Below are 13,255 nucleotides of genomic sequence, written 5' to 3' on the forward strand. Positions count from 1 at the left end.
CCCTGCCAGATTCCACAGAAAAACGGGAGAAAAGGCCGCCGAGAAGGGGCGGAGCCTATCTCCTCAGCACACTGGCGCCATTTTCTCTCTCAGCTCCGTTGGAGGGAAGCTCCCTGGCTCTCCTCTGCAGTTACTACACTACAGAAAGGGGTTAAAAAAGAGAGGGGGGCACTAATTAGGTGCAGTATAACAATACAGCAGCTATAAGGGGAAAAACACTTATATAAGGTTATCCCTGTATATATATATATAGCGCTCTGGTGTGTGCTGGCATACTCTCCCTCTGTCTCCCCAAAGGGCTAGTGGGGTCCTGTCCTCTATCAGAGCATTCCCTGTGTGTGTGCTGTGTGTCGGTACGTTGTGTCGACATGTATGAGGAGGAAAATGAGGTGGAGGCGGAGCAATTGCCTGTAACAGAGATGTCACCCCCTAGGGAGTCGACATCTGAGTGGATGAGCTTATGGAAGGAATTATGTGAGTCAGCTCTTTACAAAAGATTGATGACATGAGACAGCCGGCGACTCAGCCTGTGCCTGTCCAGGTGTCTCAAAGGCCATCAGGGGCTCTAAAACGCCCGTTACCGCAGATGGTACAGACGCCGACACGGATACTGACTCCAGTGTCGACGATTAAGAGACGAATGTGACTTCCAGTAGGGCCACACGTTACATGATTGAGGCTATGGAAAATGTTTTTACACATTTCTGATAATACCAGTACCACTAAAAAGGGTATTATGTTGGGTGAGAAAAAACTGCCTGTAGTTTTTCCTGCATCTGAGGAATTAAATGAAGTGTGTGATGATGCGTGGGTTTCCCCCGATAAAAACTGTTAATTCCTAAAAAGTTATTAGCATCATACCCCTTCCCGCCAGAGGATAGGGCACGTTGGGAAACACCCCCTAGGGTGAATAAAGCGCTCACACGCTTGTCTAAACAGGTGGCACTACCGTCCCCGGATACGGCCGCCCTTAAGGAACCTGCTGACAGAAAGCAGTAAAATATCCTAAAATGTATATACACTCACACGGGTGTGATACTGCGACCAGCAATCGCCTCAGCCTGGATGTGCAGTGCTGGGGTGGCTTGGTCGGTTTCCCTGACTGACAATATTGATACCCTAGATAGGGACAGTATATTACTGACTATAGAGCATTTAAAAGATGCATTTCTATATATGCGTGATGCACAGAGGGATATTTGCCGACTGGCATCAAGAGTAAGTGCGCTGTCCATTTCTGCCAGAAGAGGGTTATGGACAAGACAGTGGTCAGGTGATGCTGATTCCAAAAGGCATATGGAAGTATCGCCTTATAAAAGGGAGGAGTTATTTGGGGTAGGTCTAACAGACCTGGTGGCCACGGCACCGGCTGGAAAATCCACATTTTTACCCCAGGTAGCCTCTCAACATAAGAAGACGCCATATTATCAGGCGCAGTCCTTTGGGCCCCATAAGGGCAAGTGGGCAAAAGGCTCCTCATTTCTGCCCCGTGGCAGAGGGAGAGGAAAAAGGCTGCAGCAAACAGCCAGTTCCCAGGAACAGAAGCCCTCTCCCGCCTCCGCAAAGTCCTCAGCATGACGCTGGGGCTTTACAAGCGGACTCAGGCATGGTGGGGGCCCGTCTCAAAAATTTCAGCTTGCAGTGGGCTCACTCACAGGGGACCCCTGGATCCTTCAGGTGGTATCTCAGGGGTACAAATTGGAATTCGAGACGTCTCCCCTTCGCCGTTTTCCTAAAGTCTGCTGTACCGACGTCTCCCTCCGACAGGGAGGCGGTATGGGAAGCCATTCACAAGCTGTATTCCCAGCAGGTGATAATCAAGGTACCCCTCCTACAACAGGGAAAGGGGTATTATTCCACGCTGTTTGTGGTACCGAAGCCGGACGGCTCGGTGAGACCTAATTTAAATCTGAAATCCTTGAACACTTACATACAAAGGTTCAAATTCAAGATGGAGTCACTCAGAGCGGTGATGGCAAACCTGGAAGAAGGGGATTATATGGTGTCTCTGGACATCAAGGATGCTTATCTCCATAGGCGTGCGCAGCACATTTTATTAGGGGGTGCACCATTGGAGGGGTGTGTCTAGCACCGCCTTTTGGGCGTGTCTAGTACCATCTATTGATGGTCAACACAATATAAAATATCCAACCTTGTACCAATCCTAATAATGCAGATACATTGTCAGATGTTGTGGTGTGCACCAAACAAATACCCCTGATGGCACTCACTGCAATTACACTGCTCCTCCTCAGCCTGGTCTGGCTCCCCCTCTCTTTCCCCTGCAAGCTGCAGCAGCTTACTTACAAGTCAGTCACTCACTGACACTGACAGTCGCAGACTAGTACTGCTGCTGCTGGAAAAAAGAAGTGACGTGTCAATGCTGCTGCCGACCGCCTGCCAGTAGTGAATTTGTCTTCCTAAGAGGAACGCTGGCTGCATGCTGCAGCTCATCAGTGGCTGGTGTTGGCATAGCATAGAAGGAGCGAGTTGGGCGGGTGTGACGGGTGGGCGTGCGAGCAGCATGACATCACGCTGTTTTTGTACATGGAGATGGAGCCGGGAGTTTGAAAGCCGGTGGCAGTGGCACCCTTGATTAACCCAGGCGTCCGGTCAGTAATGCAGTCCTGACAGGGTGCAGCGCAGAGGGGACAGTAATCAGCCTGCTCGGCGATCGCTGCATCAGGCATGTGAGATCGGGGTGCCAGACATTAGGGGGTGCCTGTGCGCACCAGGCACCCCCCCTGCGCACGCCTATGCTTATCTCCATGTCCCAATTTACCCTTCTCACCAAGGGTACCTCAGGTTTGTGGTACAGAACTGTCACTATCAGTTTCAGACGCTGCCGTTTGGTTTGTCCACGGCACCCCGGGTCTTTACCAAAGTAATGGCCGAAATGATGATACTCCTTCGAAGGAAGGGAGTTTTAATTATCCCTTACTTGGACGATCTCCGGATAAGGGCAAGATCCAGGGAACGGTTGGTAGTCGGGGTAGCACTATCTCAAGTAGTGTTGCGGCAGCACGGTTGGATTCTTAATATTCCAAAATCGCAGCTGATCCCGACGACACGTCTTCTATTCCTAAGGATGATCCTGGACACAGTCCAGAAAAAAGGTGTTTCTCCAGGAGGAGAAAGCCAGGGAGTTATCCGAACTAGTCAGAAACTTCCAAAAACCAGGCCAAGTGTCAGTACAGCAGTGCACAAGGGTCCTGGGAAAAATGGTGGCTTCCTACGAAGCAATTCCATTCGGCAGATTCCACGCAAGAACTTTCCAGTGGGACCTGCTGGAAAAGTGGTCCGGATCGCATCTTCAGATGCATCAGCGGATAACCCTGTCACCAAAGACAAGGGTGTCTCTCCTGTGGTGGTTGCAGAGTGCTCATCTTCTAGAGGGCGCAGATTCGGCATTCAGGACTGGGTCCTGGTGACCACGGATGCCAGCCTGCGAGGCTGGGGAGCAGTCACACAGGGAAGGAATTTCCAGGGCTTGTGGTCAAGCCTGGAGACATCACTTCACATAAATATCTTGGAGCTAAGGGCCATTTACTATGCCCTAAGCCAAGCAAGACCTCTACTTCAAGGTCAGCCGGTGCTGATCCAGTCGGACAACATCACGGCAGTCGCCCACGTAGAGAAGCTGCAAGGATTTTTCGCTGGGCGGAAAATCATGTGATAGCATTGTCAGCAGTGTTCATTCCGGGAGTGGACAACTGGGAAACAGACTTCCTCAGCAGAAGTCTTCCACATGATTGTAAACCGTTGGAAAAAACCAAAGGTGGACATGATGGCGTCCCGCCTAAACAAAAAATTGGACAGGTATTACGCCAGGTCAAGGGACCCTCAGGCAATAGCTGTGGACGCTCTGGTAACACCGTGGGTGTACCAGTCAGTGTATGGGTTCCCTCCTCTTCCTCTCTTACCAAAAGTATTGAGAATTATAAGACGGAGGGGAGTAAGAACTATACTCGTGGCTCCGGATTGGCCAAGAAGGACTTGGTACCCGGAACTTCAAGAGATGCTCACGGAGGACCCGTGGCCTCTACCTTTAAGAAGGGACCTACTCCATCAAGGACCCTATCTATTCCAAGACTTGCCGCGGCTGCGTTTGACGGCAGGGCGGTTGAACGCCGGATCCTGAAGGAAAAAGGCATTCCGGATGAAGTCATCCCTACCCTGATCAAAGCCAGAAAGGATGTAACCGCAAAGCATTATCACCGCATTAGGCGAAAATATGTTGCGTGGTGCGAGGCCAGTAAGGCCCCGATGGAGGAATTTCAACTAGGTCGATTCCTGCATTTCCTGCAAACGGGAGTGTCTTTGGGCCTAAAATTGGGGTCCATTAAGGTTCAAATTTCGGCCCTGTCAATTTTCTTCCAGAAAGAACTAGCTTCAGTTCCTGAAGTTCAGACGTTTGTAAAAGGGGTACTGCATATACAGTCTCCTTTTGTGCCTCCAGTGGCACCTTGGGATCTCAATGTAGTTTTGGGGTTCCTAAAGTCACAATGGTTTGAACCACTTGAATCTGTGGAGTTAAAATATCTCACATGGAAAGTGGTCATGCTGTTGGCCCTGGCCTAGGCCAGGCGCGTGTCAGAATTGGCGGCTTTATCCTGTAAAAGCCCTTATCTGATCTTCCATTCAGACAGGGCGGAATTGAGGACTCGTCCTCATTTTCTCCCTAAGGTGGTTTCAGCGTTTCATCTGGACCAACCTACTGTGGTACCTGCGGCTACTAGTGACTTGGAGGACTCCAAGTTGTTGGACATAGTCAGGGCCCTGAAAATATATGTTTCCAGGACGGCTGGAGTCAGAAAATCTGACTTGCTGTTTATCCTGTATGCACCCAACAAGCTGGGTGCTCCTGCTTCTAAGCAGACTATTGCTCGTTGGATTTGTAATACAATTCAGCTTGCACATTCTGTGGCAGGCCTGCCACAGCCAAAATCTGTAAAAGCCCATTCCACAAGGAAGGTGGGCTCATCTTGGGCGGCTGCCCGAGGGGTCTCGGCTTTACAACTTTGCCGAGCAGCTATTTGGTCGGGGGCAAACACGTTTGCTAAATTCTACAAATTTGATACCCTGGCTGAGGAGGACCTGGAGTTCTCTCATTCGGTGCTGCAGAGTCATCCGCACTCTCCCGCCCGTTTGGGAGCTTTGGTATAATCCCCATGGTCCTTACTGAGTTCCCAGCATCCACTAGGACGTCAGAGAAAATAAGAATTTACTTACCGATAATTCTATTTCTCGTAGTCCGTAGTGGATGCTGGGCGCCCATCCCAAGTGCGGATTGTCTGCAATACTTGTACATAGTTATTGTTACAAAAATCGGGTTATTATTGTTGTGAGCCATCTTTTCAGAGGCTCCTCTGTTATCATGCTGTTAACTGGGTTCAGATCACAGGTTGTACGGTGTGATTGGTGTGGCTGGTATGAGTCTTACCCGGGATTCATAAATCCTTCCTTATTGTGTACGCTCGTCCGGGCACAGTATCCTAACTGAGGCTTGGAGGAGGGTCATAGGGGGAGGAGCCAGTGCACACCAGGTAGTCCTAAAGCTTTACTTTTGTGCCCAGTCTCCTGCGGAGCCGCTATTCCCCATGGTCCTTACGGAGTTCCCAGCATCCACTACGGACTACGAGAAATAGAATTATCGGTAAGTAAATTCTTATTTTCTCTGACGTCCTAGTGGATGCTGGGTACTCCGTAAGGACCATGGGGAATAGACGGGCTCCGCAGGAGACTGGGCACTCTAAAAAAAAGATTAGGTACTATCTGGTGTGCACTGGCTCCTCTCTCTATGCCCCTCCTCCAGACCTCAGTTAGAATCTGTGCCCGTCTCGAGCTGGTTGCACACTAGGGGCTCTCCTGAGCTTCTAGTAAAGAAAGTATTTGTTAGGTTTTTTATTTTCAGTGAGATCTGCTGGCAACAGACTCACTGCTACGAGGGACTTAGGGGAGAGAAGCGAACCTACCTGCTTGCAGCTAGCTTGGGCTTCTAGGCTACTGGACACCATTAGCTCCAGAGGGATCGAACACAGGCCCAGCCTTGGTCGTCCGGTCCCGGAGCCGCGCCGCCGTCCCCCTTGCAGAGCCAGAAGCAAGAAGAACATCCTGGAAATCGGCGGCTGAAGACTCCGGTCTTCATTAAGGTAGCGCACAGCACTGCAGCTGTGCGCCATTGCTCCCTATGCACACCACATACTCCGGTCACTGATGGGTGCAGGGCGCTGGGGGGGGGGGGGGGCGCCCTGGGCTGCAATTAGAGTACCTTACATTGGCAAACAGCACATAATATAGTCTAATAAACTATATATGTGCAAAAATCCCCCGCCATAATATACATATAAGAGCGGGAGAAGTCCGCCGAGAAGGGGGCGGGGCTATCTCCCTCAGCACACTGGCGCCATTTCCTCTTCACAGCTCCGCTGGAAGACAGCTCCCCAGGCTCTCCCCTGCAGTTTTCAGGCTCAAAGGGTAAAAAAGAGAGGGGGGGCACTAAATTTAGGCGCAAACTGTATATGTAAAGCAGCTATAGGGAAAAATCACTTGGTGTTAGTGTAAATCCCTGATTATATAGCGCTGTGGTGTGTGCTGGCATACTCTCTCTCTGTCTCCCCAAAGGACTTTGTGGGGTCCTGTCCTCAGTCAGAGCATTCCCTGTGTGTGTGCGGTGTGTCGGTACGGCTGTGTCGACATGTTTGATGAGGAGGCTTATGTGGTGGCGGAGCAGGTGCCGATAAGTGTGATGTCACCCCCTGCGGGGTCGACACCAGAGTGGATGGATATGTGGAAGGTATTAACCGACAGTGTCAACTCCTTACATAAAAGGTTCGATGACGCAGCTTTGGGACAGCCGGCATCTCAGCCCGCGCCTGCCCAGGCATCTCAGAGGCCGTCAGGGGCTCAAAAACGCCCGCTACCTCAGATGGCTGACACAGATGTCGACACGGAGTCTGACTCCAGTGTCGACGAGGAGGAGACAAATATACAATCCACTAGGGCCATCCGATGTATGATTACGGCAATGAAAAATGTGTTGCACATTTCTGACATTAACCCGGTTACCACAAAAAAGGGTATTATGTTTGGGGAGAAAAAGCAGCCAGTGACTTTTCCCCCATCTGATGAGTTAAACGAATTGTGTGAAGAAGCGTGGGGTTCCCCAGATAAGAAACTAGTAATTTCTAAGCGGTTACTAATGGCGTACCCTTTCCCGCCAACGGATAGGTTACGCTGGGAGACATCCCCTAAGGTGGACAAAGCGCTCACACGCTTATCAAAAAAGGTGGCACTGCCGTCTCAGGATACGGCCGCCTTAAAGGAGCCCGCAGATAGAAAGCAGGAGGCTATCCTGAAGTCTGTGTATACACACTCAGGTACTATACTTTAGACCTGCTATTGCTTCAGCATGGATGTGTAGTGTTGCAGCAGCGTGGTCTGATTCCCTGTCAGATAACATTGATTCCCTTGACAGGGACACTATTTTGCTAACTATAGAGCATAATAAAGACGTAGTCTTATATATGAGAGATGCACAGAGGGACATTTGCCGGCTGGCATCTAGAATTAATGCAATGTCCATTTCTGCCAGGAGAGTATTATGGACTCGGCAGTGGACAGGTGATGCTGATTCTAAAAGGCACATGGAAGTTTTGCCTTATAAGGGTGAGGAATTGTTTGGGGACGGTCTCTCGGACCTCGTGTCCACAGCAACAGCTGGGAAGTCGACTTTTTTACCTCAGGTCCCCTCACAGCCTAAGAAAGCACCGTATTATCAAGTACAGTCCTTTCGGCCTCAGAAAGGCAAGCGGGTCAAAGGCGCGTCCTTTCTGCCCAGAGGCAGGGGTAGAGGGAAAAAGCTGCACCAGACAGCCAGTTCCCAGGAACAAATATCCTCCCCTGCTTCCACTAAGTCCACCGCATGACGCTAGGGCTCCACAGGTGGAGCCAGGTGCGGTGGGGGCCCGTCTCCGGAACTTCAGCGACCAGTGGGTTCGCTCACAGGTGGATCTCTGGGTTCTACAGGTATCTCAGGGTTACAAGCTGGAGTTCGAGACGTCTCCCCCTCGCCGTTACCTCAAATCAGCCTTGCCTGCTACTCCCAAGGAAAGGGAGGTAGTACTGGCGGCAATTCACAAGCTGTACCTCCAGCAGGTGATAATCAAAGTTCCTCTCCTTCAACAGGGACGAGGTTACTATTCCACAATATTTGTGATACCGAAACCAGACGGTTCGGTGAGACCCATTCTAAATTTGAAATCCTTGAACACTTATATAAGGAAGTTCAAGTTCAAAATAGAATTGCTCAGGGCTGTTATTGCAAGCCTGGAAGAGGGGGATATTATGTGTCACTGGACATCATTGATGCTTACCTACATGTCCCCATTTACCCACCTCACCAGGAGTACCTCAAGGTTGTGGTACAGAACTGCCATTACCAATTCCAGACGTTGCCGTTAGGTCTGTCCACGGCACCGAGGGTGTGTTCCAAGGTAATTGCCAAAATGATGATACTCCTTCGAAAGAAGGGAGTTATAATTATCCCGTACTTGGACCATCTCCTTATAAAGGCGAGGTCCAAGGAGCAGTCGTTGATCGGAGTAGCACTATCTCAGGAAGTGCTACAACAGCACGGCTGGATTCTGAATATCCCAAAGTCGCAGCTGGTTCCTACGACGCGTCTGCTGATATTGGGCATGTTTCTGGACACAGAACAGTAGAAGGTGTTTCTCCCGGAGGAGAAGGCCAAGGAGTTGTCATCTCTGGTCAGAGACCTCCTGCAACCAAAACAGGTGTCGGTGCATCATTGCACGCGAATCCTGGAAAAGATGGTAGCTTCTTTCGAAGCAATTCCCTTCGGCAGGTTCCATGCAAGGAACTTTCAGTGGGACCTGTTAGACAAGTGAGGATCGCATCTTCAGATGCATCGGCTGATCACCCTGTCCCCGAGGGCCAGGGTGTCTCTGCTGTGGTGGCTGCAGAGTGCTCATCTTCTCGAGGGCCGCAGATTTGGCATTCAGGACTGGGTCCTGGTGACCACGGATGCAAGCCTCCGAGGTTGGGGAGCAGTCACTCAGGGAAGAAACTTCCAAGGACAATAGTTGAGTCAGGAGACTTCCCTACACATAAATATTCTGGACCTAAGGGCCATTTACAATGCCCTAAGGCAAGCAGAACCCCTGCTTCAAAACCAGCCGGGGCTGATTCAGTCAGACAACATCACGGCTGTCGCCCATGTAAACCGACAAGGCGGCACAAGAAGCAGGATGGAGTTGGCAGAAGCCACAAGGATTCTCCGATGGGCGGAGTATCACGTGCTAACACTGTCAGCAGTGTTCATTCCGGGTGTGGAAAACTAGGAAGCAGACTTCCTCAGCAGGCACGACCTCCACCCGGGAGAGTGGGGACTTCATCCAGAAGTCTTCACGCAGATTGTGAACCGTTGGGAACAGCCACAGGTGGACATGATGGCGTCCCGCCTCAACAAAAAGCTAAAAAAGTATTGCGCCAGGTCAAGAGACCCTCAGGCGATAGCTGTGGACGCACTAGTGACACCGTGGGTTTATGTGTTCCCTCCTCTTCCTCTCATACCCAAGGTACTGAGGATAGTACCGGATTGGCCAAGAAGAACTTGGTACCCAGAACTACAAGAAATGATCTCGGAGGACCCATGGCCTCTGTCTCTCAGACAGGACCTGTTACTGCAGGGGCCCTGTCTGTTCCAAGACTTACCGCGGCTGCGTTTGAAGGCTTGGCGGTTGAACGCCGGATCCTAACGGAAAAGGGCGTTCCAGATGAAGTGATTCCTACGCTGTTAAAGGCTAGGAAAGACGCTGCCTGAAGTTCAGACGTTGTTAAGGGAGTGCTGCATATTCAGCCCCCTTTTTGTGCCTCCAGTGGCACCTTGGGATCTCAACATAGTGTTGGATTTCCTAAAATCACATTGTTTTGAGCCACTTCAGAACGTGGAGTTGAAGTATCTCACGTGGAAAGTGGTCATATATATTTGGCCTTGGCTTCGGCTAGGCGTGTGTCAGAATTGGCGGCTTTGTCGTGTGAAAGCCCTTATCTGATCTTCCATAGGGACAGGGCAGAATTGAGGATTCGTCCCCAATTTCTCCCTAAGGTGGTATCAGCGTTTCATTGAACCAACCTATTGTGGTGCCTGCGGCTACTCGGGACTTGGAGGCCTCCAAGTTGCTGGATGTAGTCCGGGCCCTGAAAATCTATGTTTCCAGGACGGCTAGAGTCAGAAATACTGACTCGCTGTTTATCCTGCATGCACCCAGCAAGCTGGGTGCTCCTGCTTCTAAGCAGACTATTGCTCGCTGGATCTGTAGCACGATTCACCTTGCACATTCTGCGGCTGGACTGCCGCATCCTAAATCAGTAAAAGCCCATTCCACGAGGAAGGGGGCTCTTCTTGGGCGGCTGCCCAAGGGGTCTCGGCATTACAACTTTGCCGAGCTGCTACCTGGTCGGGTTCAAACACGTTTGCAAATTTCTACAAGTTTGATACCCTGGCTGAGGAGGACCTTGAGTTTGCTCATGCGGTGCTGCAGAGTCATCCGCACTCTCCCGCCCGTTTGGGAGCTTTGGTATAATCCCCATGGTCCTTACGGAGTACCCAGCATCCACTAGGACGTCAGAGAAAATAAGAATTTACTCACCGGTAATTCTATTTCTCGTAGTCCGTAGTGGATGCTGGGAGCCCGTCCCAAGTGCGGATTTTCTGCAATACTTGTATATAGTTATTGCTTAACTAAAGGGTTATTGTTATGAGCCATCTGTTCAGTGAGGCTCAGTTGTTATTCATACTGTTAACTGGGTATAGTTATCACGAGTTGTACGGTGTGATTGGTGTGGCTGGTATGAGTCTTACCCTGGATTCCAAATCCTTTCCTTGTAGTGTCAGCTCTTCCGGGCACAGTTTCCCTAACTGAGGTCTGGAGGAGGGGCATAGAGGGAGGAGCCAGTGCACACCAGATAGTACCTAATCTTTCTTTTAGAGTGCCCAGTCTCCTGCGGAGCCCGTCTATTCCCCATGGTCCCTACGGAGTACCCAGCATCCACTACGGACTACGAGAAATAGAATTACCGGTGAGTAAATTCTTATTTTAAATTACCTGCTCGTTGCCAGAGGTTTCATGCTCTTGGTTCCATGCACAGTGCCAGGGGTTTCATACTCAGGGTGTCGTGCTTGTTGCCAGGGGTTTCATGCGATAGGTGTTATGCTTGTTGTCAGAGGTATCATGTGCTGGGTTTCAAGCTTGTTGCCAGGGGGTAATATTCGTTGCCAGGGGTTTCATGCACTGGGTGTTATGCTCAATCCTAGGGGGTAATGCTTGTTGCCAGGGATTTCATGAGCTGGGTGTTGTGCTTGTAACCAGGGGGTGATGCTTGTTGCTAGGGCTGTGCTCCCAGTGCCACATATACCCACAGTGCCAGATATTCCCCCACAGTGCCAGGTACACATAAGCCCCCAGTGCCAAATATGCCCCCCCAGTGCCAGGTACACATATACCGCCAGTGCCAAATATGCCCTCCCCCCCAGTGCCAGGTACACATACACCCCCCAGCGCCAAATATGCTCCCCCAGTGCCATATATGCTCCCCCGTGCCAAATTTGCCCCCCACAGTGCAATTATGCCCCCCCTAGTGCCAACTATGCCCCCACCCAGTGCCAGATACGCCCCCCCCCCCAGTGCCAAATATGCCTCACCAAGTGCCAAATACACTCTCCCCCCCAGTGCCAAATATGCCTCACCAAGTGCCAAATATGCTCCCCCCCCCCCTCCAGTGCCAAATATGCCTCACCAAGTGCCAAATATGCTCCCACCCCCAGTGCCAGGTACAACACCCCCACTCCAGGCTCCCCTGCTGCTGTGCTGGGAAGGAGGGACATGGAGGGCACAGCGCGCGCCTCTCCTGTAACCCTCCTTCGTCTCCTGCGGCAGCGGCGTGTCTGTTTAATGAAGTGTTGGTGCGTGAGCCGATCAGAGCTCACGAACGGGCACTTCATTAAACTGACACGCTGCTGCCGCCGGAGACGGAGGGACACAGGAGAGGCGCGCGCTGTGCCCTCCGTGTCCCTCCATCCCAGCAGACATCAGTGGCGGCTAGGGCGCCCCGCAGCCCTGCGCGCCTCCAAACGCTCGCAGTGGCTATGGACCACTAGATACGGCACTGGCCTGCACCTAGTTGCTCAGTGAGCCCCGGCGCTGGCAGCTTTTACCTTGAAGTGTGCTGCTGCACTGCCGCCACAGCTGCTCACCTGTTCTAACTAATGTCTCACGTCTGTGAGGAGACACGAGATGGAGCCGGGCCGGCCGGGAGAGCAGATGAGGCAGCAGTGATAAGTTTAAACACAAAAGATGCCCCAATGGTGAGTGCTGCGGGGATGGGGATCTTTGAGTAATCCACCGGGGGGGGGGGGGGCTTATGCAGTGGTGGGCGGTAGCGAGCGGGCACATGGAATTATGCTATGGGGCCCTGATTAACATAGCTACGCCCCTGCTGGTGGGTGAGTATACTGTTCATTTTACACCAAGACTGTGGGGATAAAAGCATTAATTTTCTATAATATCCCTACTATTACAATACTTACATGTCATCTGGACTGTGCATCCTGAGTTGTCCCCTATCAGTGTGTGTTTCCGTCTGCTGTTGTGATCTTTGCTGCTAGGAGAGGGGTGCTGGGTCAGAACTAGCAGTGGCGCTCGGGTGCACCAGCCAAAATCTTGCCTAGGGCATCTAATTGGTTAGGGCCAGCTCTGATTATAGTACATTTATATTGTGATGCAGTGATTCCCTGAAAAATACTAGTACAGACAGTGTCAACAATATTTAGTTTATCCTGTCATTCAGTGATGTGCGGTGAGGTGAGGCAGATGTGACAGAGCCTTTCTTGTCATACTCTAGTATAAGCCAGAGTTTTGACTATACACTGTATAAAGTATATGAAAAATACAAAGAATATATTGTAAATATCTTCTATGTATTATTCTAATAATTTCTATAGTCAAAACTCTGGAGTAAAAAGATTTGGTCGTTTTTTTTGGCAAAAATGTGTCTTATTCGCATATCGAATTCTATGCACGTCTGTGGTTGTAACTGCATATGAAATGGCAAGTTACAGTATTTTCTGTGAAAACAGTGTAACGTAGAATTTTGTATGCAGATACACCTGCAGTCGCACGCAGAAAATAGGCATGCTGCATATCATTGTAACCAGCATAAGCTGCTCGTGCGT

General features: G+C 50.7%; 1 protein-coding gene across 3 annotated transcripts in view; it reads right to left on the bottom strand.

The window, feature by feature from the left end:
- The window catches only part of SLC17A7 (solute carrier family 17 member 7), a 366,305-nt gene that overhangs the window by 115,529 nt on the left and 237,521 nt on the right, over nucleotides 1–13,255 (bottom strand). The window lies entirely within an intron of this gene.

The sequence above is a fragment of the Pseudophryne corroboree genome, chromosome 10 (assembly GCF_028390025.1).
Source record: "Pseudophryne corroboree isolate aPseCor3 chromosome 10, aPseCor3.hap2, whole genome shotgun sequence".
Classification (NCBI taxonomy): Eukaryota; Metazoa; Chordata; class Amphibia; order Anura; family Myobatrachidae; genus Pseudophryne; species Pseudophryne corroboree.